General features: G+C 36.8%; 1 protein-coding gene across 3 annotated transcripts in view; it reads right to left on the bottom strand.

Annotated features, from left to right (window-relative positions):
* The window catches only part of dlgap4a (discs, large (Drosophila) homolog-associated protein 4a), a 103,411-nt gene that overhangs the window by 50,148 nt on the left and 27,260 nt on the right, over positions 1–26,003 (bottom strand). The window contains exon 2 of one of the 3 annotated variants that reach the window (XM_032574874.1): positions 12,130–12,243. The exons of the other annotated variants lie outside the window; for them this stretch is intronic. The gene's annotated coding sequence lies outside the window, so the exon portion shown is untranslated. The remainder of the gene's footprint in view (positions 1–12,129; positions 12,244–26,003) is intronic. 3 annotated transcript variants of the gene reach the window in all.

Genomic DNA, 26,003 nt, shown 5'->3' with positions numbered 1-26,003 from the left:
TAAGGATTACTACTGTTGTATTGATATTATTATGTAATTTTACCCTTGGGATTTATTTTTGCACTGCACTGAAACATATGAACTCCAATTGCTCTTATTCTATAATAAACCTTGATTTGAAGCTGTTTGGAAATCACAAAGTTAAGCAAAGGGAATTCTCACATCTCTGTAGCCAGCCACTCTAACTGTGCCAATTGCAAGTATAACATAAAATTTGTCATCTTTTCTTTAGCATAAGTAAAGTTTACTGTGACTCTTTGTCTCTCGCAAGTGGTGTGAGCATTTCTAAAACAAATAGTTAATGACGGCTGATGGCAGAAATGCTTGAAAAGGCTCTACTTATGCTTTCTCATCGTTTTAAAAGAGGAACTTGTCTTCAGAGAAACAGAAGACTGCAAAATGACTACAAATTTCTGAATGATGCATTACTAATCTAAAGTCATGCACTACTGAATCAGTTGGGTGTCGTTCACAATTTTTCTTAGTCAGCTTAGTGAATTTCTCACACCACTATAACATTTGCAAAACAGTAAGAACATTTCTTAAAACAATACAAAATGCAAAACCAAACCTGATAACCTGCAAAAGTGAATCTCAAAACTGATTCACATCAATAAAAGTGTCAGTGACATCAAATGAAGTCGAGACAGCATTATTTATGGACAAGATAGACAAATGGCTTTTGTCATATTTTCATTAAAACAGTTCAGTCTGTGTTTTTCCATGCAAAACAGTCAAATCTTGCTGACACTATGTGAAAATGCTCCAGACAGCACTATAGACTATTTGCACAGCCATTTAAAATCAACACTACTCACTAAATTCAGTAAGTTAGACACTACTCTATTTGTTGGTAGAAGATATTGAATATGTATGCTTCACATGTTGAGTCCAATTTTGATTTGTTCACAGATTTGAGTAAAAGCAAAGTACACATTTTTTACAGTAAATATAAGAAACACTGTGGGTAAAGCGGCGCATAACTGTAAAACAATATCGCCAGTGAAAGCTGAGGTTGATCTGAGACAAACTGCACAACTTAGCAGTTTTGTTTAATATTTTGGATATTAATATTTTCTCAGAATATTTTGGATATTCTGAGAAAAATATCTCAAACACTGGAAACTCCAAAGAGCTGAATGTAACATTAGAGTCAGAAGATAGAGTTTTAGTGCCTTTGTCTTCTAAGAGTAATGTAGATATTTCATAAGTAATATAAAAGTAATTACCAATCTGCTTTATCACCCAGTATCTTTACTGGGAAAAAAACAAAATTTTTTTACTGGATTTTAGTTTGTTTAGGAATTACATGAAACACTAGTGATGTTTCACTTAAAATACTAATAAAACGAATAAAAAAGAAGAAAGGAAATCATAAAAGACAGCGAATGAGTGTATGAAGCCAGAATAAAATCAATAATATTCTCATCAAATTATCAAATGTTGAGCTAGCAGTCCAACATGAAGCTCCTCAACACTGAGGGTACTTCACACTCGCAGTAAATGCAACGTAATCGGCAGCATGACCTACAGACCAACCGTTTGCTCAGCTTCTCCATTTCTTCAATAACCAAGTGCAGGATTGGAGGATGAGCGCTAAATCTCTGACTTGATGAAAACAGTGTTCCTCAAAGTACCCTCTGCTGGAAGGACACTCATTTAACAGATTGATAGGGAGCTTTATTGCCTGCCTCCTCTTATGCTTAGACTCTTACCATCCCCTCATCTCCTGCCCTCTCTTATACCTATTTCTCCTTTTATCAGCTCCCTTTCTCACCCTGACTGTCTTCCTTTGTTGCAAACACAAACACACTGCCTCTAATGCCTTCTGTGTCCAAAATGACCTCCTTACCACCTTCCCTGTGTTCCTCCATATCTCTCGGTTCAGATTTCATTATTGACTAATCGATAGCTTTACTGAGCTATCTTCTATTAATTTGATTTGTTTTACACCCAGGTTCTTCCAAGTAGTTCAGGTTCCTGCCATTACCTAAAAACAAGCATGCTAGATTAATTTGTGACTCTAAATTGCCCGTCTCGTGTAAATGTGTGTGTATTATTGAATAAGAGCATCACAAACTATCCAGGGAATTAGCCACTCCTCTTCCACTGACTGCGATAAACCAGCATCATGTAGCTCTGCAAAGATAAAACTGGTAAAGAAAATCAAAGAATAAAAACCTAAGAAAACAAAACTATAACAAGAAATGACTGACATGCACTACAAAACTGGTTGGTGACTATAATTAGGTGTTGTTTGGGTTTATTTTCTAGCTTGAGTTGATTAATGAACATACTTTAAGCAGACAACTCACTGAGCAAAGGGAATATTTCCCGTGTACAAAATGAAGTCAGAAGAAGCACAAAGATGCGAAAAGCTAACTGAAAAACTATATTCTACAATATGTCTTAACAAGGGACATATTTGTGTGGTAATTTTGTTTTTTTAGAAACTAAAAACACATTTAATCCCACCAATGATGATCTCCAGGGTTAGTAGCGCAGCCCCCTCCTTTGTGTGTTTCTCTGCTGATGGCGTGCATCAAACAAGGGCAATAAGTGATGCAAGAAGCACCGTTTAATGACAGCGTAATTAAATGAAAAGGCCCTGGATAACATGAGCGCTAGTAAGGGCGAATAATGTTATTGAGAGTAGACTTTGTAAGTAAATTTTTACAACAGAACCTTATATTTTCATCCAACAATGATATCTTCATTTCTCAGGTCCAAAAATGATTAAAATAACTTAAAACATTCAAGATTTTTATTTTAAATTAGAATAAAAGAAGACATTTTGAAAGTAACCCGCTTGTTGGTCAGATTCAGCCAATGGGGCTAAAATGATGGCAGTTTATGATGAAACTGAATAGGAATACAGACACTGAAAAATATAATTGTAACTGAAAATATTAACCCTGACTCTGAAATAAATGTATTGAAAATGTTGAAGTGAAACAAAACTGATAGTGAAATAGATTAATTGATAAATGAGAGATAAATTAAACTAAGGATCTACCTTCACTGCTGTTTACACTAAAGCTGGCCATGCTAATTGAACTACAAACCTAATAAAATATTCAAAAGGAGGAATAAAATATTAACTGAAATATATTGTCTAAAGTAGTAAAACCCTGTTTTACAGCAACTCGACTCTCAAACCTGTAGTGTGACGTCAACTTTGCTTCTACTACTGTATAAATATTTAATGGCCAATCTGGTGTTCTCATATCTTTTTATAATATCACTGTTAAGGATAAACTGGAATTGGCTAAAATTGTTATTGGAAATCACAAGTCAGTAATAGTGCATGTTGAGTAAAAAAGGGCATCAGGGAACTTTTAGGCAACTTTTGATAAGTCACAATTATTTTTTAGGTACTTGCACACGTTTTTAAGTTTGAAGAACAGATATTTTAAGAAATCTGGAGTGGTAAATTTTATTCATTCACAGCTGAGGAAGAGGGCCAATAAAAAAACCAATGTAAAGGACGAAAGAATAAAGAATGTGTAATTTTATGAGACATGCGAGTTGTTTTTTGCCCCACTTTGCTTCAGCAGTGTCGTATCTCCAAACTGCCTCCTCATGCATAAATAAAGACCACACATGGCCCCTGGTCATATGGTGCACATTTCATTTCATTCACTCCAAAATCAACCTGATGCTCTTTCTATGCACCTTTTTTTTTTTAAAAAACTTTAAGGATGTAAGAACCCATCAATTTAAGAAGAATATGTAGCAAACCCCCTGAAGAGGACTGACAAACACATAGCTGTGAATGCCACTGAGCTCATTGCCCCTCATTGACCCCAGAGCCACCAAGGGCAGTGAGTGATGAGTGAGTGTGTGTTTGACCTTGGGGACTCTTTCTATAATACAGCATCCATACTCTCCCCTCCCCGCTCTTCCTGCCGTTTCTATCCGGTAGCCCACACAGTCCAGCTTACAGCCACCCTCACAAAACACAGCGGCTGCATTCAAGCTGCCAGCAGAAGACAATGCATGTTTTGTTTTTTTCTCACTCTGTTTGATGTCTAAAAACAGCTGGCAAGAGGAAGATGGGACCACTATTTCTGTTCTTATCCAAAGCACTGTCAGTAACCTTAAACACTGAGCTCACACAAAAACGCACTTCTAAATTAGAGCTGCCTTTTTTTTTTTTTGAGTGATTCTTGCCAAAATTGTAAATCAGTGGAAGGTTATTCCTGCAGAAAGATTATTAATTGTGTGGCCATTATCATCGATTTCCCCAAAGTAATCACAATTTGTCATATTTTAGACAATGAAGGATTTTATGCAGTATCACAAATGGTTTTCAGATGAACAGAAAGAATCCTCACAGGAAGCAGCAGTGCAGGGACTGTCCTCTTAAGTCTGTTCATTTGGGAAAAGCTTTCCTTATTGTCTGACTACAAATCCAAAAATATAACCAGCGTACAATCAGTATTGAAGATGGTCCTTTTGAAGTTGCTTACACACAACATAAGCAGCAGGTGTCTGGAATAGTATTTATACCACTTGATCCCTTTTATCCCACTAAACAACCTAAGTCTTAAATGTCACTTATTCACATTTTATTCAACTTAAATAAAAACAATTCAAACAATTGCTTGCAGAAGTTGCTTTGTTGGGAAAAGGAGCCTGCATAGGTTAATCTGAGTACAAAGGCAGCAGAGTGAAGATCTGAGGTTTTTTAGAGAATATTTAGAACAAACAGCATCAGCAAGACTAAGACGTTTTAATCAGGGTTAAGCAAAGAGCATACCAAACTTTGAACATCTCACTGAAGTCTGTGCAAGAATGAAAAACCTGACTTATCCCTCAGCGTGACCTGGGAAGGAGCACAGCTTAGGTCAGGATAATCTGTAAATGGAAAAACAGCTAGTTGTGTATTACTAATACACAAATTATCTCTTTATGGAGGAGTGAATGAAAGATATATGAGATACAACAAAAAAAATCCTGCTTGAAGCCGGAAACATTTGAAAGATTTTTGCTTTGGAAAGATGAGACCAAATCTGGGTTGTTTCTAAAATTTCCAATAAAAGACAAAGTATTCTGTAATATTTTCTATCTATACTCTATGAATCACAGTATTTGACCAAATAACTCACATTAAATTGAAAAACAGCTGCATATTTCCTGCCGATCAGCTTAGAAAGATTGAGCAAACCTCTGCTTTTGCTGAGCAGCTTCAGAGGACAGCTCCATCAACCCCAGCCTCTCCATCAATCAGCTCAAAGAAGAGCCATTTGGAGATCATCCTTCTCACTTATCTATAATCTAAACCTCTGCCTTTACAACACAGAACTTCATCATCCGTCGCTAAGTTTCTAGCTGTATCTCATTTGTGCTTCTGGGCTGAAAGATCAAAGGTCAGCCTGTTTTCTCTCTTTATCAAACCCAGAGCAACGATGAGAGCCAGAAATAGCAGTCTCAACTTTAATCTCTTGCGGACAAATTTATTTGAAATTAAGATCATCAGTGCAGCTTCAGCTGAGGTCAATCAATCCTAAAGCAAAGTGCAAAAAGATACAATAATCAAAGCTATTTAATGATCTAATCCTCATTGTAATGACAGAAATTATACCATGTCTACATATCAGATCATTCTTCATTTTAACAGATTTACAACTGAACTATTATACACTTCTTTACTTTTGTTTATTTAAATCTTAAATTCTCAGAGGCAACTCTTTCCACATGAAAGACATTTGACAACCAAAAATGCTCATTCTTATTGTCTGCTTTCTGTATCTGTGATGTAATGTGGCTTATTTCTCTGTAGGGACCAGAAATTGAATTTAATACTTGCATTTCCCCTCATCTTAACCGTAAAAATATAAACCACAGTCTGATGCCCTAATTACTCAAAACTTTGCTTTGCAACACCGCCTCGGTTTTTATTGCCTACAAGCCTGAGCATCAAAATGTTGACGATAAAGATTGTCCATTTTGAATAATTTTGCCTCTAATGGTGCAAAGTTTCTTTTACATTCCTTGTTTCTTTGAACCTTCAAAAAGCCTGCTTAGGTCACAGTGCTTAAATCAGTAAGTTCACACAAAATCTGTTTACTTGGAACAAATTATAAAGACTCTGCTCTTATGGCTATGTTTATTTTTAAAATATCCAACCTTCTCTGAACATATAAGTAAATTCAAAGTGTGGCAGATATATTATGAAGCCAATCCAACTTAGATTAGTCTCAACAAAATGTGAATTAGCAGCAATATGGATAAGCATATAGCATAGTGACATAAAGTCAAAGTGCACACAACAGGAGCACAAAAAAGACGGTCATTTGAAAGCTGCTAATGGTCTGTTTAATGTGAAGGGATTTAACACAATCACATTACATGCAGAAGACTTTAATGAACGTTTGGTGATTGTATGTATGTGTGATCAGGCCCTCAAGTTAACCACATAATGCTGCTATTTTAGCTTTTATTCCTTTCCAGGAACATTTTCTCTGCTATATGGCTGAGTTGGGGCCTCTTTAATACAGCAGTGGAAGAGAAAGGGGAAATAAAGCAGGAGACAGTAAAGACATGAAACAGAACTGAGAGAAAAGAAGTCTGCGTGAAAGATTTAGAGGTTGGATTAAAAATGCAAAAAGGAAAAGGAAGGCTTAGCTCCCACCCAGAACCTCTTGGCTTTAGTTTTTTCACATGCAAGGACTTTAGTGGGAGATGGAAAAGAAAAAGCAGTACAGCAGCTTGCAAATGGCTCAGGTGAATCAGAAATAAGCCAGTCCATGACATAGCTCTATTTTTTTTTTGCTACATAGAAATGTCTATCCATAAAATGACTTTAGAAAAAAGATAACACATTGATGTACTCTGTATTTTTTTATATATATATATAATTTCTTTGTTGTATTCAGATGCTCCTCAGACATCTGCAACCAAACACGTCATGAAAGGAGGCACAGATGGGCAGGAGGCAATAAAAATCACACCCCACCACTGTGTGTAACACTACAAATGGAAAGGGTGAGGACAGGCAGCAAACCAGATCCATGTAAACAACAAAACATTAGTCAAGGCATCGATGAGGCCATGGCCAAAGATTATTGACTAGCACCCGGCAGGCAACCAGAGAATGATAAAAGAAGCCATTTACATCAGATGGAAGACGTTCTGCAGCAGTAGAAACCTCCAGGTCTGGAAACTTTTAGAATTGCCCCTTGTGCAACACACTTAATGTGTCTCCCAACATTAAGGAAATTGGCACCGATAAATCGATGAACCCCTAATTTTTTTTTTTTTTTTTTACCCCTCCAGGGGTATTTTTGTGGGCTCTAGTGTCCCTTATATGATAGTAGGCTGACAGGAAACGGGGAAGGAGAGGGGGGAAGACATGCGGCAAATGTTGTCGGGTCAAGGAGTCGAACCCGCGACGGCCGCGTCGAGGACTCAAGGCCTCCAAATACGGGTCGCGCTAACCACTACGCCACCACAGCACGCCCCGTGAACCCCTAATTTTAATCTGAATTTTGTATTATACATCAGCGATTGTATGATACAATTGCAGTCATCAATAAGGCTAGTGTTTCCAACTCCAGTCCTTCAGAACCGCAGCTCCTCAAGTTTTAGATACATCTCTGTTCCAACCAATGAATGGCTCATTACCAGGCCTCTGCAGAACTTATAAAACTTTATAAATAAACCTTACTTACTTCAACTCACTCCATCAGCACTAGTTACTAAATGTCCGAATCTTTACCTATCAATAATGTGACCAATAACACAATGAAGAATTTATATAGTAATAGTTCTTTGTTCAGGAGCTGCAGAGCACAAAATGCTGATTTACTTTGTAAAAATTAGTTTTGGGAGCCAACAAAATTCACCACGAGTTTGCCAGATATATTTAAGCAAAATGATTTAATATAATTCAAAATACTTCCCTTTGAACACTATTGCTACGAAAAGTGAACCAAGGGTGAGTCAAAATATGACTTTACAGAAACCTGAGCCATGTTTTATTTTTTTCCAGTTAAAAAGTTTTGCTGTTTATCTCGTGTTTACTTCAGGTCACAAAGTTTTAGCAAAGACAAGGAAAGATGTCCTCTCTAATTTCCCTGCACTTTCAAGCACAATTTTGTCTCACATTTCCAGTTTGGCATGAATTATTCATGACAGCGGAGATAAGGAATGTAAAAAAAGCAGCACATGAATCTCAGTGGTTAGGAATAGTTAATTAGTCTATCCCAGGGGAAGGTGATAATACAATGGTAGGCAGCTGAGACAGCTCCTCAAAGTGATTTTTTTTGTCCTTGCAGGTCATCGCATGTGTTTAGTTGAAATTTGCCAGTTGCTTTGCTCCTACTCTAAAATGCAAACTAATCTGAGGGCTCCAATGTCATGTGAAATTCTTTACCAGGCACTGCCTGGTAAAGAATTAATTTAAATCTTCATATAATGATGGCTAATCTAATTTTCTCTTCTGCAAAAGAAATGGATTTAATTACAGGTAAGCACTAAGGATTAACTTTGTTTTGTTGTTTAAACAAGCAATATGGCTGCATTGTGACGCCTCACTGTTGCTTTGCAATAAACAGGTTCTTGCTTGTGACAAAGTGGTTAAACTCAACATTTACACTCACACATGAAAATGGCTGCAAACAGACGGACAAATATACAAGTGTACATCTTTGAAAAGCAGAAGTAGAGCCTCCTGCACAACCAACAAAAACGCTGAATGGTAAGTCAACTAGGGATGTAACAATTCCTCAAATAATTTGAGTACCTTGATTATTAAAATTCCTCGAGAAAAATGTATCTGCCTCGAAGCTTTGTTAAATTATGTTTTAATATTTAGCTCACAGTGTTCCGGCCGGATCAATATTTTTGTTAGGCAGCACTCTCACTTCCGCCTATGAGTTGTTGCTAAGTGCTAGCAGCATAACATCAAATCTCTGGGGGTTTTATTGTGTACACTTGGAGTATGAAAGTCTTCTCCTCCCGGAACTGCATGATGACCGTTTCAAAGCAAATGGTGAGAAGAGCGCTGCTGATGAAAGACAGAGAGAGAGATCCCGAGTACTTGATTATTCATAGCACTACTCGGTAGAGTACTCGATTACTAAAATATTCGTTTACAACAGCAATAACAGAGTGATACAAACAACTGAACAAATGAGCTGTGTTCAGCTTGGGTTGCCAGGTGACAGACTGGGCTTCGCTGGGGTTGCTAGATAACGTGGCAGTGCCTGCAGATTTGTGATGTAACATTCCAAAGGTTTTTGAAACTGCTCCTTTTCCAGACACCAATAAACATAAACATATTACCAAAACCTAGCTGGGTGTTTTTCTAAGAGCTTGGGTTGTTTTTTAAAAGCAGTAGAAACACAAATGGAGGTACAACAGCGTGTAAATTGTGAATTTTGCAAAAAATTCTAGTTTACATCCCAATAGCTGTGAAGCTTTGGACAGCAGCTGCACAACAGCATGTACTTTTCTATCTGCACAGAGAAACATCGCTCTGCAGAAATGGGGTGGATTACAATGACCTAGTTTGACATGGGTTACTGGAGCAAAACGAGTGTCAAAATGTGACAAATCTCACAGAGCCCTAAATTCCCAAGTCTCCTTTTGTTCGTTCCCATCGCCATTCTAAAGAGACACTCTATCACAAGAGGCACTGCAGTGCTAGAGGACATGACTGATTTATCAACAGCATGGTGGTTCTCTGTCTGAAGCAGAGAACCACCTTTACTAAGGTAAAGGTGAAATTTACCTTACTTTTTCTCTTTTTTCTATGGCTGTAATGCCTCCTCTGAGCAGTGGGCACTCATCATATTGATCCAACAGTCTGGGAAACTTCATGAAATTCACAGAAAATCTTTTCACAATCCGAGCAGAGAGATGTGACATGAGAGGATAGAAAGTGGTGAAAGTGGACATTTGAACTGGCACACCGGCTCCGATGTGCAAGGCCACAGTGGTTACATGTCTGTCAGGTCACAGGCTGCAGTGAACTGGTGTCAATTGGTGTCAATTAGCAACAATGAGCAACACTCTTACAGGCAGTCGATACTCTAATTTCCGAAATGATTTTCCCATTAAAAAAAAGAAAAAAGACAGAATGGAAGAACTTTCAAATCAAACTGGATAAATCATTTTTTACCTTGACCTTTCAGTTTGAAGTTAAATAAATGATTAAAAGAGAAATAGGAATTGTGTATTTATTTACAATTTAGGTGAAGTGAAATTCTGAGAAAATCTGGAAATACTAAATAAAATCCAGAGCAACTAAACTGAGATTGCAATTTAATTGCTAAATGTGTAATTTTAGCAAAGTGCAGTTTAAATTGTGAAATCTATGAAATTTGCGGAAGGACATTATGGTCAACAGAAACCATATAGGGGCCAAATAATTTACACTCCAGGTAAGTTGGTGTGGAACATTATAAAACAAGGAGTAGGTCATGAAGCAGTATCTCAATATTTGAAGATCCCACAAAGCAATGGAAAAAAACCTATGAAGACAAAACCATCCTTCAAACTGATAGGAACTGCAAAGAGCACAGTAGTCACAGAAACCCCAGGTTTACTCTGGAGGAGCAGCAGCTATTCACAGCTCAGGTGGGAGAGCCTATTGACAGATTAACTCATCTTTAAAAGACTTCAGATTCGGACAAAACCTTCCCTTCTGCCAAAATACACTGAAGTGGTCCAGACTTCAAAAAAATGAATACTTTATTGAGACATTGGATGTTGACGTTACTGGTGATGAGGCTGTTGAGTGAAAGCCCAGTTAGATATAAATTATTCAGATAAAGGCTTTTCTTTACTCTTCCCAAAATAATCATAGTCTGAAATAGTCTCTAAACTGAAAGGGCTGAATCAGACTGGAGGTAACTATTTCACAGCTTGTGGCCTCAGACCATTACGCTTTTACTCTTAAGTGCAAACAGTGTTCACATGAGTCAGCCGATCTTTATTTAGGCATGCTGAAAACGAAACTGGACACTTCTTTTCTTTTTATTATTCCCCTGATATTTATAGCTTACTGAGAAGAAGAAGCCACAGAAAGGGGATGTAGCGTTCTCCAGCCAGTCGTTTTTAGCACAGTATGTACCAAAGAGTGTTGAGTTGTGTGCTTCCCTGCATCACCTGCATGTGTCCTTTAAATCCATCTCTGTATAATTAAAGCTGTGAGTGCAAGTAGTCACGTCCTGCTGGGAGAGATGAATGCACACCAGAGTTCAGAGAGAGTCAACTCATTCCTGATTATGCTGGAATAAGCTTTAAAGTCAGTCATCGTTTCATTATGCAAAGTACACTGACTGTGTTTTGTAACATTAAATGCAATGTTTAGCATTTTATGCTTAATTAAAATTAAGCATAAAATGAGAAAATAACTGTAGTTTTCATTACCTTTGCATAGCTATATCTACAAAATAGAAAAAAATGTTCTATATTTTCTCATTCTATTGCTTTATTTACAAATAGAAGAAAATATTTCAAGACTTTATTTAAAGTAATTTAAATGATTATGGCTTCCAGATAAAAAAAACCCCTCAGAATTTAGCGTCTTGGAAAACTCAAAAATCAGATCAATATGGGAGGGTATTCTAATAAAAAGTGTCATTCTTCTGAAAAGTATGTTCATTTCTGTTCATTCAATACTTGGTTGGGATTATTTGTGCATGAAAAACTGCCTGAGTGTGGCGTTGCATGGAGGAGACCAGCCTGTGGTTCTGCTGAGGTGTAATGAAAGTCTAAGTTGCTTTCATAGCTGCCTTTGCTGTTGCACCTTCTCCAAAAAATTTTTCCTCCACTTAATTTTTCCCAAATGTGTCTGGACACAGTGCTCTGTGAATAACCAGTATGACTTTTTCAGGTCTGAAACCCCCTGAAAAAATCTTCTGAGACTGAATTTTACTCTTTGTACTTAATCTGAGTTGCACTTTCTGAAATGATAAAAATGATTAAACTTTTGAATGATATTCTAATTTTTTAAGATGTACCAAGTTCCAAAAACCTGTTTGTGTTACTATGCATGACTGTGATGTATTTAAGCATAGGTTCAAGCTTTAACCTCATCGTATTTTCTCACTGTAAATACAGCACATCACACAAAAATCTCTAAGAGAGCTGCAGCGGACGTGCATTCACCCTCACCCAAAGGCGTGCTCTTTATCTCTGCTACTGCTGCTGCATAAATGCTTCCTCATGCTCTCCTCCTCTTTTATCTCGTTGTCTTTCTCTCGCCCTCCCCTCAATGTGAGCACAACACTGAAACGAGAAAAAAAGAAAAAGAAAATGTGCTGACTGAGAGAGGGATGACGCAGTAAACATAGCTGCTCTGAATATCTAAATTAAAAGTGGCCTTGTGTATCGTTTGAATTATTCATTATGGTAAACTGGATGCAGCTGCTACTACAGGGTAAGTGAGCCTCTCTGAGTTAAAGTCAGATAGATTGCTCCATTTGACTTGCTAAAGTGGTGAATTGTAGTTAATTAACTATAGTCCCGGAAAAGCATTTAGCGGCATGGGTGAAATCAGTTTTATAAGCTCCTCCAAGGCAACAACGCAGCTCCGAACTTAATAAGTTACTCTATTAGACATGGAGGTAACTGCCAAGCCAAACAACCTACCACAGACAGTTTGACAGATTATGGTGAACTCCATTAATCTTAACATTTTATGCAAATAAATTACTTTTTCATTTAAATTCCATACAGACAAAAGCAAGGTCATATTCTATATTAGATGGATTCCATATTAATAAAGTGATTATGTGTACTGACAGTTTCTTGATACTTTATTTAAAATAAGTAGGTGAACTTTATTTATATAGTTCACTATAAACCACAAAGTGCATTAGAATAAAAAAAGCTTTTACCTAATGGATTATCATAATCAACAAGAGAGCATTGCTTTATTGAAAATACATTATATTCCCAAAGTATTCTCCCATCTGCATTTACACACATATGAAAGTATTTATTGTAGATATGGACAAGTCCTTTAGAAGTGCATTTGAGAGGTCAGACACTGATGTTGGACAAGAAGGGTTTTATGAGATTGAGGTCACGACTCATGCACCTCGGTGATTTTTTTCAGATCAGGATAATTTGCATATTCACCAAAGTTTAACACGCAAGATAAATATAATGTCTGTACTACTGCAAAAACTAACATTTTGACAGGTTTCAGTATTTTCTCCTCTTTCTTCTGACATTTTTTTGATATTGAGGTAAATATAAAAATACCAGATAATTTTTTTTAAATGTAAAATTACAATTATGATTTCAGCTAGATTTACCTAAAGCCCTTAGCAGATTTTAACCACTGTTTGCTGTTTTGCTAAGTTGTGCTAAGCACAATTTACCTTTAATAAAGAGATCGATATACTTAAAACCTGAAGCCTTAATATACTATATCTTTACGTCAGCCAACTTGTCTTAATAATACAATAGTTCACAGCACAGAACATTTTATTGAACAAGTCAATAGATCCACTGACTTTTGTCATAACAAGAAGACTCTTTTCCATTCATTAAAACAATTTCAGTAACACATTAGCTCAAGCTGCACTTGTGTCGTTGGCATTGAATCCTGAATAGTAAAGAGTCACATAATAAGCAAATTAGTCAGTTTTGTTTAGATGGAACTTGTCAAAAGGTGTAAAGGGTGCAGTGGAGAATCCAAATGTAAGAATCACTTGCTGGATGCAGCCAGATGGGAATCTAAGTCTTTAATAAGTAACTGCACTGTACCCAGCACAGAGCGCTGCAGAGCTAAAAATCCTAAAATTACAAAGTAAACAGGGAATCAGAACAATAAACAAACCATGAGCCAAACAGGATGAAAAGCTAACACGAATCATCTGGCAAAGAGCAAATACCAGAATAAACTCAGAGGAACCAATCACAGCACACAACAGGAAGGCGGTGAAGAAACGGGTTCTATCACAGTGGTAATGGAAATGTGCTAATTCAGACTAGTACCTGCAAGTGATACTTTCTGCAAGAAGTTGCTTTTTGTATGACTTTTTCAGTCTCTCACATCACTATGGAGGAATTCTCACTGATTCTTCTTTCCGGCGATGGTTTAGCTTATTAAGGCAGAGTATTTAAAGGTGTTTTTTGTTTCACTGGCCATGGAAACTCTTTTTCCAATGAATTAGGGATTTCAATCCTGGTTCTGTACGTACCATGATTTAAAATTTTAAAGTTACGTTTCAGTACGCCTTAATCAAGAGAAACAGTTTTTTTATTTATTCAGTAGTGAAAGATTTGTCAAAAAATAATTTGCTTTTCTTAAGTTTTGGAACTTCAGAAAGTGGCTAGTAAAGAACTGACTGTAGATTTGGTTTGATTATTTTCATTTAAGGATAATCGGGTAGCCAATTGTTGGATAAATGAATTAATAAATCCACCTGGAAATAGTAATGGTTATTATTTAGGAATGCTTCAATGAGACTGTGCTGATATCTGAGAAAATGTTCTCAAATGTTGATAATCCAGATTATGTAGTGTCCCGGAATGCAATTTAAAGGTTCAGCTGTTGGGATATTCCCTCTCTTGATGGAAAATCATGTGCAGCATTTTAAGATGGTTGAATGCTGCTGAATGCAGAAGGATTTTGAGCTTGGCTAATTTTATTGTTTCAGATGAGTATTTAAGCTATGCTTTCAAAAATACTGGTAATACTGGCATGGTTCTTCTATTTTCTTTGAAAAAGAAATTTCAACTACGCTTAAACAACAGACTTTTGTGATAATGGGGAGCCCACACTGTTATGATTTGGTGTCAGATTTTAAAAGTTGTGCAGTGGACAGCTCTGCACATCAAGTTGTTCATCTGTAAAGCAGCGCTGTATTAATTCAGAGCATGTATTTGCCTAAACAAAAGGGATTTGCCAGTACATATTCGTGTAATGTAACACCTTCACGCTAAATCTACATAAATTTAAGCAAACCTTGTATGGTTATACAATGAGTAATTACACTTTTAACAAATGTTTATGTTGATCTAATAAATTATAGAGGATGGCAGTGTAACACAACATCTTAGTACTATAATTATTTTATCCCCTAAAGACATAAATGGGAGCAAAAGTTGCAAAAACTGTATCTTTCATTCACTATAGAACTTTGATTGAAATTGAATCTGCTATTTTTATTGGGGAAAAAAAAATGTCCATGGCATTTTGTAGTGTCTATGAATGTCTGTTCTCAGCACCAGGTTGTGTCCTATGAAAACCAGCAGCAGATCAGTTGCAATACCTTGGATCGAAAACATGATGGAGTTTAACTCTAAAAGTATTCACAGACAAACTCTGCACTTTAACTGCAGACAAAACGTGCAGTACTCCGACAGGAAACTCCAAATCAGGCTTGATTTATGTTATAATAAGGTGGAAAAATCATCCCTCTGATTAGTTTTGATGTAAGATTGTTTTACTTTTCCATATCTGGTCTCAGCCTTTTCCGAATACCTCGAAGGCCTGGTGATTCACCGCGGCCTGTCAAAGTAGAAAATACACCCAATCTATAGCAGTCAGCACTGTTGTCTTTCCAACTATACTGATAAATAAAGCGTAGCACCTTCTGCATGATGTTAACTGTGTAAATTAAAGGCTTCTGAGCGTCTCGGTGTGTGAAATGATTGGCAGGAGCTCTGGTTGCTCTTTACGAGACAGAAATAATCTCTTGCGATAATCTCTGAACTTCATCTCTTAGTGGAAAGTAGGAGAGACAAGGGGAGTGATCTCGGGTGCCGCTTGAATGAGAGCACCTGGTCCGGTCCCTTGTTCTACATCCCCCCTCCCTCTGAGCATTTAAATCTCATTCTCTTCACAAGAGTCACATCTTCACTTAGATAATGTATTATGAATCCCAGCTGAGATGATATTCAATATTGGATGAACCACACGTCTTCATTTGGTGACAGTGCCGCCACTGCCATGAGGGACAGTCCCTTCTTTGCAGTACAAGCGCAGATACAAAGGAAAAGCTCATTACTATTAATATTAATGATGGGGTGGCTCAAGCAAAGTGTACGTGCAATGCTTGTGTGGGAATACCGTAAACGTGCGCATGAATACTGGTTGTAAACGTGCGAAGAGAAGATGTGCTAGAGTCTGACGCAGGCCTGTTATTTGTGGACGGTTTTCACGAAGGGGGGAAGAGAGGTAGGAGCCACTACAGTCGCTATAAAACGCGCCTGGCTGTTGTTCCTTCTGCCTGAATACACATGAGTGGCCAGGCTTATCTTTCCCCTGCTCTTTCCTCGCTGAAAAACACCACGAACACAGAAATGTACTGTACATTAATGAGAACACGGGCCAATAGTTTGTCTGAGGACTCAGTGGAGCATTAGTAAATATATATATAAAAAGACCGAAGTGAGCGGCCTTTTGCTGCTGAACTGGTAATATTGTTCTCTACTGTAGATACTACTTCTGTAGATTATGTAAGCTTACTTATTTCTGTTGGTATATAAAAACGGAGAGTGAAAGTAGTCTAGCACTTTAAATATTAACACAGTGTGCCATAATGCTGCGTACGTTGCATTGCATGAAGATGAGTGGTCATAAATTTTCAAAAACTGAGCTCAGTTGGGGGGAAATGCAGAGCACATGACGAAGACAAACATGGATGGAAAAAAGGAGAGCACTTCCCCCATCCCTCTTTGTTAACGTCACCCAACGTCAGTCACAGGCAGTTCTTAACCTGTCACAACAGTATGAATCATTAATTATAAAATAAGGTAGAGGTTATGCTTTGTAGTGTTTGTAATTCTATGAATTAGTCAAACAGCTCTTAAAAACCAAAAAGAGATGGAGAAACTGTTCACAATCACATATTTTTTCTCGGGAGTCTCTGGAAATGACTTTGCAAAGAAGGTTAATTCCTATACGTAATGGACAAAACTGATCATGCTATTTATGAGTCTGTCATATGAACAGGATGTTCTTCAGTCAGAGGCTTCTTCAGATGCAATGTAACACAGACTGCTGCAGAAGATCCTTCCAGCCCAAAGTCTTCACCATCTACTGCAATCAATATGAAAGATTGTTTTGAACTTATAATCAACACAATGGGAATTACACTAACATTTTCATTCAGTAATGCAGCTAACCAGAACACAATAATTGCATTCAGTGCGGAAATGCATTTTTTCTGATGTAAAAAATCATAATAAAATAACCCTTATTCACACTTAATGAAATTTAGCTTGTATGATTCATTTGAAAAAATAAAAAGCTTTTTAAAGTGTACACTGCAATAACATGGTTGCATAACAAGGCCCGACTTTAAACAAAAACTTTTCTACATCACCTCTTGATTCAGTTACAGCATTCAGTCATCTAGCCTCAAAAACAGAAACTCTTATTAACTCCAAATAAATCTTTTAACTCCAAATAAATCCCATAAGAACGTGTGGAAGAATTTCCTATGATCCAATGAAGCTAAACGTGAAATTTTGACTACAATCCCAAAACAACAAAAAACAACACGCCTCCAAAAGAAAACCATACCCACACTCTTTTTTTTTTTACCCCTCCAGGGGGTCTTTTGTGGGCTCTAGTGTCCCTTATGCGAAAGTAGGCTGACAGGAAGGGGGAAGGAGAGGAGAGAAGACATGCAGCGTCCGGGAGTCGAACCCCGGGCCCAGGGACATTTGGAGGCCGCGTCGAGGACTCAAGGCCTCCAAATATGGGTCACACTATCCCCTACGCCACCACGGCAAGCCTCCCATACCCACACCATGGTGGTGGCAACAACAATTCAACATGTGGCTGTCATGATTTATGGGAGTTGACGACCAAAATTGAGACAAATGGCTGGGAGGAACAAAGTAAATAATCTGAGTTTAATCAAGTTCAGAAAACTAACAAAAATCAGAAAAGACACTTGAGACGTACAACCAGGAAAAAGGGAGTAAACAGGCTTAACAATGGAGTAGCAATGCAGCATATGAACAGATTGTACAATTTACTGGATGGTTGGAAACTGTGAACAAAAATAAATTAAAACACAAAACAAAAAAAAACATCAGCAGCAATTAAAGATTAGTTATTCTTAGTTATTTGCTATTCTTAGCAATTAAAGCTTAGTTATTTTTTATGACAGCAATTATCTGCAATATTTTTTTGCCATTCCATAAATCATAATCTATTTTCTTATGAACCTGATCCAGTAGTGGAAGATCTGCATTAAATGCAACCAAGACCCAAGGAGAACAAGTTTTTCTGTACATTTTGTTCGCACACCACTTACTGAAACTCCACTGAAAAATGCTATGAACAGAATAACTGAGTCATATCATGTCAAAACAGAAAGTAGAAATAATAACATAAGCTTACCGCTATAACAAATCTTGAGAATAATAAGCACATTCTAGGTTATAGTGTCACAACATTATAGACACTTTCATAACAAAGTTGAATTCAAGTTGGAGCAACTGCTCAAGGTCCAATTGGAATAAATATATGTATTAATTGGTTTTTAAAATAGATCCTGCAGCATCTTAGTTCATTGGAGAGTGAGGTAAATGTGACATAATCACTACAGTAATGTTTAACTTATAAGTTTTTGAGACATCCTAAAATGAAAGTTTAGACTATCAGAAGAATACAGTTACTTTATCTCTACAAAGAGAAATTCACAGTTAGGAGTTTATTTTGTTTGTTCAACAATTCACTTTACTTCCATATTTATGTAAAGTTCTTATACATATGATTTCTTTTCATACTGCAGTTTCATTACTGCAGATTTGTATCTGAATCAGCGTCAGAAGTTAATATAAATGAATTAGTTCATTCAAAATTTCTTCCAGCATAATCAGTCTATAACTTTATCAGAGGCTCATCTGAAAAATCAAAGATATGCATAACCTTTAGAGAGCTAAAAAGATTGAATTTAGTTTAATTTGATGTCCTATTCATTGTTTTATCTTTTTCCTGTTAATATGGGCATGTCAGACCGAACTGAGACTCTTCAACCTTTTTCAGCACATAAAAGATTGGAGTTCATGAAAATTGTAAGAAACCAAGAAGATGTTCAAACAATGATCATCAAAACACAGAATAAATAGTCCATCTCCGTGTTCAGAAAGGTTCAAAGGTTTTATCTCCCATCATTAAAGCTATTAACATGGTCAGCATAAATTTGAATCAGGTTTCCATGAATATTAAACTGAACTGGGAGCAAAGTGATAACGCTAAAAGCTTGGCACTATGAGTAAAAGAGCATTTCTAAAGCATTTACCAGAGCTTTGTTATCAGAGGTGTGCAGTAAGAATTGGGGGTTTGACCTGAACCAAGAGCTGAAAGTGAGGATCACTCTATACCTGCTGCTTTATTTAACTTTATTGTTTCAAATAATCACTTTAAGGATTATTTAAATTTTTGGATTAGATGTTTATGACTCAATTCTCACTATAACCAATCTCTGTGTGATTGTAAATTTCCATCTTTTGGTTTTGTTCTGTACAAAGGACCCTAGTAGTCTTAAAACATGATATTGTAGTAAATTAATATTAGTAGTAGTAAACTTTATTCCAAATATGCAGATCGAATTATTTGCATTGCAAACACAAAAACCTAAATGTTGCAAATGATAGAAAAATAAAGCAAATATAAAAAGCAAAGAATAACAAATTCAATCACATATCCAAAAAGAGAAACTTATTTAATCCCAGACTCTTTTCCAAATCACATATAATCCACCTAAAACAATTTATCTGCCTCATCCTTTATTACTTTATATTTATATCAACGCATAATAATAATTAGAATTCATATACACACACATATACAGCTCTGGAAAAATTAAAGTGCTCACTACACTGAACCCCATTGAAAACCTCCTTGTTATTCCACCAAATATTGATTTCTGACTCTTCCTGAGTTAAAACATTAGTATTGTTGTTTCTAAATGAATATGAACTTGGTTTCTTTGCATTATTTAAGGTCTGAAAGCACTGCATCTTTTTGTTATTTTGATCGTTTCTCATTTTCTGCAAATAAATACTAAATTTTTGCTTGAAATTTCAAAGACATGTTGTCAGTAGTTCGCAAAATAAAAAAAACAATGTTCATTTTACTCAAACATATACCTATAAAAAGTGAAATCAGAGAAATTCATCATTTTAATGGTCTCTTAAGAACTGTAAATGTGTATATGGTTCACTGGAGAAGTACCATTTATTTCATCTCTAGTGTTGTGACAGATGAAATGATCTATAAGCAGAGGGAAAACTGTTTTAACCACAACATGCCCCTAAAAAGCATGTAAATTCTACATTCAACTCCCCGAGTCCCATTTTCACTACAAACCAAAATATTCCTCCTGTTGTATGGGTGACTTGGTAAAAATTAATGGCATGACTGACCGCCATTGGCTAACAGCAGGTCAGGCCATGGCTATTATAAAGAGACAAAGGTAGCAAAGGCCAAAAAAAACCTAAAAGGGGCAACAACAACAACGGCAGCCAATCTGCACACCAAGCCTGGAGCAGTCCACCAAAATTCAGACAATATTGCAGCGAGGAAGACTACAAAGCTAAGCAGTCTTCCATAGGGTGATATTTCCCTCTCTGCCCATGAAAACAACCCACAACTGGCCCAAAGACTAAATACCAAAGAACTACTAAATGGAACTACTAAATGAACACAAACATCCAAGTGATTCACCAAGACATCCATCTGAGCAGCCATCTCAACAAGAGAGAGCGCCAGAGGGTCAACGATACATAAACTACTCCATCAGTGTGTGTATGACTGGATGAATGACTGGCTGTTGTCTGATGTGCTTTGGAGTCCTCTGAATTGATAAAGCGCAATACAAGTGCAGCCCATTTACCATTTAACCATGCATGAACATAAAATAGGGCATTTAAAGGTACCTTAGTATATTGCATTGGGAAGAAGCTGAAGGAAGAACGAGCAAACTCCAGGTAGAAAGGCCCTGGCTGGGATTTAAATGCAGAACCTTCTTGCTGTAAGGAAATAGTGCTTAAAACTGTGCCACTGAATAAACAGAGAAGTTTAAATGTTTGCTTAAATTCCTGTCACAGCATAGAGAATGCTTTTCAGTGTAAAATACTACAAATCTAATAGCAACATGGTAATCAAGGTCCCGCAAACCCCTATTTCACTAACTCAAAACAACTTGTATTCAACCCAGTTTTTATGAAAACAAAACTGAATATTAAAATAGAAAAACTGAAAGGGGAGGGGAAACCATGTGATGTCTTGCAGTAGGAAGATCCCATGTTTGAATCCCAGCCAGCTTTCTACACGAGCATGGATGAGTTCTCTTCCTCACGCCCCAAAAATGTGACTTTGGTCTCTACTCTAACTTGCACAATGCATTCAGCCCTTTCAAGTGACAAAGCATTGTCCTTGAATGCTCAAGTACTTTATGCTGCAATGTACTGTATTTAAGTAGAATGCTGTCATGCTGCAGTAGTGCGGTCTACTCATTATCTTGTGCTGTTTTTGACAGCGCCGCTGAATCACATCGCCCTGAGACTTTACCCAAAAGGGGAAAAGAGTCACAGCCACACTAAGGTCCAGATGACAGGGAAAGTGAGCAATAATAGTGTCCTTGTGCTGCCACTGGATTACATAATAAACTCATGATGTCAATCATGCACTAATAGGCAGTGTCCTCTTGAAACTTTTTTCAGACAAGTAGAAAAGAACATGAAATTTGTCAGGTGGAAGCTTATATGTGCATGTGCAGTAACTTCAAGTTCCCACACTTGCCTATTCTTATCTTCTTTTGTTCTCTGGAAATCTTTTTAACAATCTCCAAGAGCCCTTTCTAAACACTGACGTACCAAACAAAATGCAGAATAAATTTTAACCTGGTTCACCTGTCAAGGATTTTGTGTTTGCTTTTCGCAGCTACAAAGAGAAAATACTCTGGAGGTGCTTAAATGTCAGCGTGACAATGAACTGAAAAGCAGGGGGGGGGGGAAAAAAAAAAGAGTGAGTAAGATCCAGAATCAGTCAACCCAAGAACAACATTTGGCTCTTGGGAAGTCATGGTAAGAAATCAAGGCTAAGTTTCAAATTCAGAATGTTTCTGCTGTAAAATGTTTGGGTTTGTAGCCAAAGCAGGACTACAATTTGATAAGAATTAGGCAATGGTTAGCAGAGAAATTTAGTTTCTCATTAAGAAGATTTTGATTGTTGGATCTAACTTAAGAAAGCATTGTAGATTGGGGAAATTTTTATTATATTTCATTGAAACTGTGAAGAACAAACCTTGAAATAATTTTTCATTTAAGGCACGTTAAGGGAAACAAAATACAAACAAAATGCACATTTTAGTTTAGCTGAAAAAAAAAGTTGGTGGGCTACCTTTGATTTAAATACAGCACATAATTACAATTACAGTTTTAACAAAATATAAAATAAAATAAAAAAATTGAAATATACCAGTGGAAATAATTTGTGTTTATATCCTATTAGATTATGTTTACTTCCTAAAAGCTTATGTAAAAATCATTTTAACGTTTTGAAAAAAAGCGCTTTTCACATACGATCACACATTGATCTTTTGACAATATATTGTAACGTATCATTTTGTATTGCATGGCTTTCTATCAAATGATGTATCATGTATCGTATTGTAAGTCATGTCATCATATTTCGATGAAAATCATACTGCCATGTTGTATCATGTATCACAATGTATCAAATATTTTTTATCATATTGTATCCAAACTGATTATATCACTTATTACAGCATCATACTGTCTTGCATCATATTTGGCATATATTTTACATCACATAATGCATCAAAACAACTTATATGACCCTTTGACAAATTAATGCAAAGTTTTTAATGCAAAGCACATTGAAAAAGCAACAACCAAAATAGATATAAACAACCTAACTCCCAGAATGAGGGTTCACAGGGTTTGTTTTCAATTCATTGCTTACAAAACCCAAATACTCAAACACCAGAAACAAATGGACACAAGGCAATTTCCTAACCATTTAATCTGTTTATCATCTCCATTTACCTCAAAACATGTCTGGCTGATGTCAGTGGCAGCAGACTCTGCAAGCCGCCATCTGAGAACAGACTGCAGAAGACACAAAGACGAAGACAGAAGACTGTAAATAGCTTACAAAAATCAAGGCACGGCACAGACGTCATGCTGATCAGCAACAACATGAACGCAAATAAACTGATGAATACGTGTTCCTAATCGTTCTGTAGACAAAAAAAAACAAGTAAACAGATACAAGAGCAACAGCTCTTTTGGAAAGGGAAAAATGTGGATACTGTAGAGCTTTCCCAGATTGTTTTGCTTATGGATGTAGAAGATCAAAATACACCATCATGATTTCAAAACTGAGCAGTGTACTCTTTTTTTTTTTTGTTACAAAGACCTTTTACACTTTTCTGCCAAGGTACAACAGTGCACTCAAGACTGGATATGCTCCCTGTTTTTGGAGAAACTCACAAATTCACTGCGATGTTGTCAGAAAAACTATCTGCATCTCTCTAGAAGTGCATTTGTTAGGTTGTCAATCTCTCAGGGTTTTTCTTGTCCCTTTCCTTGTGCGTTTTATTTATAGACCACCTGTCCCAGTGTGACATCTGAATTGTGCCCAAATGTGACACAAAAATACTTACTTTTGAAGTTTAAATTGCTACAATATGAACAGGCATTAAAGGCTGTGACAATAATGTAAGTCTTCATTATTGCAACGTTTTTTTAATGCAATAAAAACTTTGCATTTAAAAGTTTTTATTGCAAAGTAATAAAACTTTGCCATAAAAGTTTTTATTACTTTGCAATAAAATGGAGATGTAGCAATCCAATATATTAAAGGAAAGTTTTACTCATACGCTCCATAATCCTGACCTGCATGGAAGATTTGCAAGAACAGAGGCATTGTTTAAAGAAATCAATAAGAGGTTTAAGGTTTGCAAAAAGCAAAACACCACAGCCATGTGGCAGAAGGTGCTGGAAAATTAACACCCTGAATGCACCAACCTCAAAATGAAACATAGTGTTGGCAGCATCATGCCACACTTTTACAAACCTGGACAGCTGGAGGCATGCATTGTATGAAATCATGCAGAAACTGAAAGTATGAGCTTTGTACTGAAGAAGGAAGAATAATAATCCAGCCATCCATCCTGTTACCAAAACAATCCCAAGATCTGATTTTGCTATTGTGCTGTTTTAGTGCCCAGCCATCTAAATGTTGAATTATTCAAGACTTGTAAATTTACCTTCTGTTTGTATTTATCGGTATGTTTTTCTTTTCTAAACTGAAGTTTAGTTTTCAGAGCCATGAATAAAAATTAGATTTTGTTTACACAATGTCCTGAATCTTCTCAGTAAAGTTGAGGATTGTAATATTTGCGGTGAGTTTTCTAAGACCCTCTCGTGAGGTGAACATTTTTCTTTGTGTCTTCTTTGACATTTTCCTTCCAGTTAACAACATCCGTGCTGACAATGCTGCACTCTTGCATCACTTTGTCAATCTGCCACACTCACCACTCACACTATGTGCCCTTGTACTAACGACAAACCCTCTCTGATCAAATGTCTGCCAAAGGCTTTCCAGAGGACAACACCCAGGAGACAGCTCTACACATCTTATTGATCTGACAGCGACATTGTGCCTTAAGTCGAAAAACCCCTCACCCACCCGTCCATGACCACAGGAACTATGTGGAGGCAGCAGCCATTATAAACGAAGAAGAATCCATCTCCTTTGGGTGCAGTTGTCTTGAACTGGTCAATTTTCAACAGTACAATTTATGGATTTCTGGTCAGTGTCACTGACAGCATGAAAACAGGCTTTACACCTTTTAAGCCTTGATGGTGTCGACTATAAATTAGATATGAATGACCTCTAAAACATGTTAGGTTTATTGCATTTGGGAATCGGGTGCATGTGTGTGTCAAAGCCATTTCAGGCGAGCCGGGCCACGGGTATCAGCTGCCGTCATGCACTTTTCATTACTCTGGTCATTCTGCTGTGAGTACTCCATCACACATGGCCTGCCCAGTCCTGTCAGGCCTACCACACGACCACATGTGCATTTCTACCTTCACAAGGACTTTGCATTGACTTCCATTCATTTTTAATTCATTTTTATACCCTAACCCTGACCTTTGCCTTACACCTAACCCAAAAAACAACACTTCTTCTTAAGGGGCTTTGAGCTCCGTAGGGAGCAGTCGGTCCTCACAATGTAGTATTGGTTGGAAAAACAGGCAAGATGAGAAATGCCATGACACACACACATGTTAACGTTTCTGTTTTTGCAGGAACTTTCCATTGACCTTGACCTTGAAGCTAACCATTACACATCAATCAATGCATCGGTGTGCCACAACTTTCTCCAGCTAAACAGATACAAAGCTGAAGTTCTTATCTTTGGAGCCAAATAGGAATGATCTACAACTAGAAACTAGTGATCAGGCCAGAAATTACAATTTGTCATCAATGCAATTAATGTCTTAAAATTGGAGAGATCAATTGAGAAAGCTTTCTGCCAGTTTTCAGAATAAGCTTGTGATATTGCGGCACATTTCTCCTGACATAAATGATGTGACTGAATCAAGTGCAAACACGATCTCAGTTCAATCGACATATTTTTCATTGGTTCAAGCCCCTTTGTGACAATTTCTTTAATACCTTGATTCTATATGAATCAAGGTATTTAACAACATTTGCTTGGATTTTTACTTCCTGGCTCATGCATTAACCATGTTTCTGTGTGTATTTTTCTGTTCTTTTGGTGCCATCAATGTCATCCCGTATTTGATTAGCAGATTTTATGTCACACTTTGTCTGTAGAAGACTGAATATGTATCCTTCCTTGCGTGTTAGGATTTTATGATAGTCAACACCATATAGCTGTGAAATGAAAGAAAACAGATCGGTGCCTTTGCATTTAATGCTTTATAAAATCACCTCTCACTATAACTACAGCTGCAAACCTTTTGAGATTTGAATATGTATTGCTCTAAGCTAGGGCTCTGCAACCTTT

The sequence above is a fragment of the Xiphophorus hellerii genome, chromosome 1, assembly GCF_003331165.1.
Source record: "Xiphophorus hellerii strain 12219 chromosome 1, Xiphophorus_hellerii-4.1, whole genome shotgun sequence".
NCBI classification, from domain to species: Eukaryota; Metazoa; Chordata; class Actinopteri; order Cyprinodontiformes; family Poeciliidae; genus Xiphophorus; species Xiphophorus hellerii.
Note: the sequence above shows the minus strand (reverse complement) of the source record. Positions and strands in the feature narration are given on the sequence as shown.